The following is a 6,000-nucleotide window of genomic DNA, read 5'->3' on the forward strand; positions in this document are numbered from 1 at the left end:
ACTGTTATAAAATTAAAGCTACTTCCGTGTTTCATTGTGGACTAATAGCCTGGGCCTATAGAAAACCAACAAATGAAAATGTTTTTTTTTTTTAAATAGCTAAAGCATGTGCGAAGATAATGTGACACTGATATTTCGTTAGATAGGCCTATCAGGTCTACGCAAAAAGCTAAGAAAACAAACCTGAAAGAAAATCTGAAATGAAAAAAAAAAAAAAAAAAATCTGAAATGATGTTGTCTGCTTGTATGGATATAGCCTAGCCTACTAAATGTTAATTGCAATTTAAGTAAGGTATAGACTGCAGTAGGATACAATTATTGTTTTAAACACCAGTCGCCGATTATAGGCTACATTTCCTAAATGAACAAATAGCAATAAAAGGAGCAAAAGTCAGAGAGAATCAAAGCCATAAAAACAGGATGTTTTTGCCGGCATAAAACAACAGATAGGCCTGCACAAGTCATATTTCAGATGCGAATGTTTTCAGAATGGGTTAAAATTGCCCGATTTATACTTTATAAATAAGACCTATAGCCTAATAATTTCGTTTTTTATACATTAGCCCACTATTATTCGTTTTTGTGATTAGAGAGACCAGCCATACTCCAGCTCTCAGCACGTCACAGATGTCAGCCATTTATCTTTCTAGGAGACAAGCTGGAATCCTAATTATTTACTCTAAGGAATAGTCCCAAGGAGAGAGAGAGAGAGAGAGAGAGAGAGAGAGAGAGAGAGAGAGAGACCGTAGCAGTTAGTGTAGGAGGAATATGTTATTAAATCATATCGCTGTATCGCCATTAAACGGGACACGTAATGTCTCTGCCCCTTGCTTGTAGGGCTACAGCTTAATACAATCACCAACTTTACTAGACGCCTCCCTGAATAATCCACTTATACTGACAGAGAAACAGCCACCCAAACAAAAACAACAGAGCTAGAGAGAGAGAAAGAGATGGAGAGAGAGGGAAGAGGTCGGCCAGTGGTGTCCAGTGTCTGTGTTTTATCCTGGGATATAAAATTACAAATGGCGCCTGCCATGAGAAGAGCAATGCAGGCAGGGAGACATAGAGAGAATACATTAACATAATCCACGTATTCCTTATCCCATTAACAGACGCACACAAACACATACACACGCGCGCACGCGCGCACACACACACTCAGAGAGAGAGAGAGAGAGAGAGAGAGAGAGAGAGAGAGAGAGAGAGAGAGAGAGAGAGGGGCCAATTATATGGAGCCGAGCCCATAAACAATAAAAGATTGGCCAGATCAGAGCTTTTGTTGGTGTGTCCATGGCCCCGATTTAGGCTGAAATGTACAAACAGGGAAGCCCCATGTGTGAATAAAATTACAGCATCAAAACATTTTACTGTGAAATAAAATGTCAGATAGGCTAATAGCAAAAATAATAATAAAACGGAGGCCAGTGGGGAAGAAAATAGGTATCCATCAGGGAGATCATCTAAAATAGAAAAATGGTCGGCCACTGCTTTGTAAATAAATAGCTTTAAGTGAGTAAGAGGCATGGACAGAATAGGATAAGAAATGAGAGGCTTAAGAACAGAAACAAAAAGGACAGAGATGGAAGGCCGAAAGAAGAAGGGGGGCTGCTTGCGGCGGGTAGTACGGCAGCTTAAAGCATTGTGAACTCTTCTTGAACCGGGATTGAAGTCATACGGGCCATAAATCAGTGAGCCAGCCACTCCGCCGTTCACAAACCGCACAGCGAACAAACACTCTGTATTTCTGGTTTGTTGTTTGAGCTCGTGTATTACCGGCTGGCCTTCCTGCCTGCCGGTGATGCTCCTTACCTTCTTTAGCACCGGCGGTCCCGGTCCAGTCCGGCAAGGACCCAGCAACACCGCATCACAGATTAGTCCCCACGCACGTCCACTAGGTAATCAATAACAATAATAAATAAATAATTAAATAAATAAATAACGAATCCGGTCGCTTTCTCGTCCGTTCTTCTCTCCACCTCCTCCTCCTCTTCTTCTTCTCTCCGCAAACCCGCTGCTCCTCCGGGGCTGTCTCGAGACTAGCAGTGCTGCTCGCGACCACCACCACAACACCTCCTGGAGCCAACAGCAGCAGCAGCGGCGGCGGACCGGGCTGCGCGTGGGCGGCGAACCGGACACCGTGTGGCATGAACGGCTGGCAGACTTAAGACGTCAATGAAGGGCTCGATACACGGGCAGAAATAACGGGACGGGCTTTGGCATAAGCTAATAGGCTACAGGCAGGCAAGCTAGCGCACGAGCTGAACAAGCTTACCGGGAGCCTGCCTGCTGCCTGCTCGCGCCCCCCACCCCCCACCCGCCCTCCACCCTCCGCCCCAGCACCAGCGCTGCCTGCACCGCTGCTGGCTGATAACAATGGCCTCAAATTTCTTTCTTTTTTAGCTTCTGTCGCTCACACAGCCACTCGGTCAGTCAGTCAGTCCGCTTCTGAGGAACAGGTCCGCCACAAAATGTCACCCCATCGCATTTTTGGGGGTTGAGCCCCCTTCTTTTTTTTATTCCCCTTCTCCTTCTCCCCTCTCTCAGTCTTCCCGGGTCTCCTCCTCTCTCCAGCCGCGTCTGGGTCTCCCGCCTCGCTTCGGTCTCTGGAAGACCACAGTTGGGGCTTATTCCACACGGCTAGCGGCAGCAACGATAGCCTATACTAGGCCTAGAGGAGTAGAATCATTCAGTTGGTAGGCTAGTATCCCAGTAGGTATTCTCATTATGTTGTTGACAACAAGTCCGGGTACCAGCAACGCTCACGGGAGTGTAACGGAGGAAATAACGGGGCTTGATTTGCGGACGCGTTGATTCCCCCATCAAACATCCCAGCGTCACTTACAAATTATGCTAATTCCACTGGCTGCAAGTGAAACATGCAGGCACTAGTGTTAGTCCTACAACCAGACATAGGGTAGCCTATATACTTTTGCAATTAGCTCATAATTACATCTTTCAAATTGGAATCTTCTGTTAACGTAGGCCTACAGCCCACAACTGGCTTTTTTCACCAGGTAAACTTTTGAGTAACTTGTATAGCCTAATATCAGGTTGTTTACAATTTTCTCTCTCTCCCCCTTCCTAAAAACGCTGATTTTAAGCAGCATGGGCTTCCAGTTTGGATGGGACAGTCCATCTTTGTCTTTCTCCTTCATTTCTAATTAGTAGGTTATATGCCAAAGACATAAGACTTATGTATGGGTAACTGTAGCCTATTGTTGGCTATGATGTTGTTTAGCGTGGTGAACAGGATCAGAAGGATATAGATAACAGCCTTAGACAATTTTAATATATAAGTTTCATTTCCAGGGGTTAGCAGTTCATTTTCACTGAGTTTGGCTGTGGCTTATTTACTCAGAACCATGTTAATAGAAATTAGGTAGGGCCTAGCCTACTAAGATCAAACTACTTTACAGTCTAAATCAATAGGCTCACAATTTAACACGTGACAAAAGCAAAAAATACAATAGCACAGTCTAATAAATAAAGAAGCACAGGAGCTGTATTAGTAGACCTAATCTTTGAACATTGTTACAGTAAGAACATGTTGAGGTTTTTGCCAAACTAAAGAGGCTAAAGCAAACAGTTGATCAGCTCTTATTTCATATGCCTTCACTGTAGTAGGCTATATATTCCTCTGTTGGATGGCAAATGTTAAGGCGTACATCAAATATAGTCTTAATAGCTGATAGTACATTTTTCAAATGACTTGGTATATCTTTACACCAAGTTAGACTGTCACTGGAAACGTAAACATATGCTACTATTTATTTGAAAGTGTTGCCACAACCTAATCAGATCCACGAGTTAAGTGAGTGAAGATATGTTGAATATATGTTAATCTTTTGGGAGGTATCACCTATCAAACACCTGTTTGTGTCAATTTGGTGAATTCATTTGATAATATTTGGTGACATTTTTACAGGCAACACGAGAAGACTGTTGCTCTCTTTCTGCCCTCTCGCTCCCTACTTTTCCAGAAAATGTGATTTTAGGGCCCCTCCTGCAGCTCATCACTCCATGTAGAAATATATATATATATATATATATATATATATATATATATAGTCTGTATTGTTGGGATTTCAACACCTTGTCTCCCCCTGCTGCTACATATGCACAGAAAATGGTAAATAAAAACAGAAAGGAGGCCATAGTGGAAGGGAGGAGGTTTGACATAAAAGGTGCAAACAGTAAAAATGTAACAAATCAACAAAAGGTAAAAAAAGAAAAAAAGATAATGTAGCCCATGACATGTGCAGATATAATGGCGCTGCATGGCTGCGAGGGAAACCCTAAATTCTCCACTTCCAGGTCTTTTTAAAGGAAGAACACGATAGTCCGTGTTCCTCTCTGTGCTTTGACACAGTGGAGGAAGACAGGAGCAAAGTGCAACAACATTTCAGAAAAGAGGTGAAGTAGGCTAAAAAAGCAGGAGTGACAAGAAACCCCAGAAGGAAAGAGACACAGAGAGGTGAGAACAAAATGGAAATAAAAATAAGAAGAAGGTGAAGGTGTCTTGGGCCTACTACCTTTTCATACCAACACCACACACACACACACACACACACACTACTACTACTACTACAACACTCTCTGTGTGTCTCTAGAGCTCTCTCTCCCACTTCCCTCTATTTTTATTATTCAGAACGCTACCCCTGTCGTTTATGGCTACGTAAGATTTATGAGTTTTCTAGCACCCAGCAGCGTGTGTGTGTATGTGTGTGTGTGTGTGTGTGTGTGTGTGTGTGTGTGTGTGTGCGCGGTGTGTGTGTGTGTGTGTGTGTGTGTGTGTGTGTGTGTGTGTGTGTGTGCGCGTGTGTGTGTGTAAACAGCCCAACTTTAAAACAGATAGCATTTGCTGTGGGCTGCTGAAAAGAGAGGATGAGCTCCGTGTAGGTGGAAGGTGGGAGCCTGAAATGTGTCCGTCTGCAACTTTTCCTTCCAACCACCTTTTGTAAGGACTGAAGGATCTGCTAACTGCTGCTGAAAAACCTCATTACTCATTAACCAAGCCACTAATCAGCTTTTTTTGTTGTTCCTTTTTTGTCCCCACTGAGCAAGAGTGTGGGAAGAGCCATGCATGTGGAGAAATAAGCAGAGCGGATTACATGTATGTATTGACTTGTAAAAGCACGCCGGTGCTTGTAAACGACGGCTCCCGCTCTTTATTTTCCTTGGATGGCAGGCGCGCATCGACGGCTCCGTGTTTCGGATTGAGTCACGGATATTGGGTTTCACAACTGAAACTCTCTGCCTTGCAGAGCCATGGAAATCCTCTTTCCATTTTTTTTTCTTTCTTTTTTCCCTCCCCCAGGACTTCAGACATGTAGGCCACGGAGGATGACACACAGGAATTTCCTCCGACTACGGGATTTAAAATCATATTTTACACAGTTGTGGGCTACTGAGTCGAAACAGTGGTGTTGCTGTAAATGCCAATGCTAAAATATTCCACAATAAGGATGTATACTTATTTGTAATGTTTGTTCCTGTATGTGGTCTGAATGGAAATAACTTTGAGCATTTCTACAACTGTGACCTCATTTTATGCTGCGGTTAGTGATAGTTTCATTACTGTTATTAGGCTACTATTATTACTGCTTGTGTTAGCATTATAGGCTCATTATTACAGTGCTGTTTTAATAACTGTCTTATCAAATGATGAAGTGACCCCGGTATGTCTCCTGCTGCGGCTGTAACCCGCGGCCATCACACTGCCCTTCACACCTCTGGCTTATATTACATTAGCACGTGTCATTACATGATATTACACACACACGCACACATAGGCCTACACATACATACACACACACCACACACTCACACACGACCTGCACGTTCTAAAAATTCAGATGGGTTTAAAAAAAAAAAAAATTCCATAAAGTAAATCGTCTATCAGTGAAAAATAAACATTTACCATCATTCAACTGCGTTAATATTGTGTTTGCATTTGTCTGCACTGTTTTTGTAAACGGAAATTTCAAATAATATGGC

General features: G+C 43.0%; 1 protein-coding gene across 8 annotated transcripts in view; it reads right to left on the reverse strand.

Annotated features, from left to right (window-relative positions):
* The window catches only part of hoxb3a (homeobox B3a), a 93,907-nt gene that overhangs the window by 12,000 nt on the left and 75,907 nt on the right, over window positions 1-6,000 (reverse strand). The window contains exon 1 of one of the 8 annotated variants that reach the window (XM_039824215.1): window positions 1,813-2,278. The exons of the other annotated variants lie outside the window; for them this stretch is intronic. The gene's annotated coding sequence lies outside the window, so the exon portion shown is untranslated. Of the gene's footprint in view, window positions 1-1,812; window positions 2,279-6,000 lie in introns of those variants that run through there. 8 annotated transcript variants of the gene reach the window in all.

This window comes from Perca fluviatilis, chromosome 15 (assembly GCF_010015445.1).
Source record: "Perca fluviatilis chromosome 15, GENO_Pfluv_1.0, whole genome shotgun sequence".
NCBI lineage: Eukaryota > Metazoa > Chordata > Actinopteri > Perciformes > Percidae > Perca > Perca fluviatilis.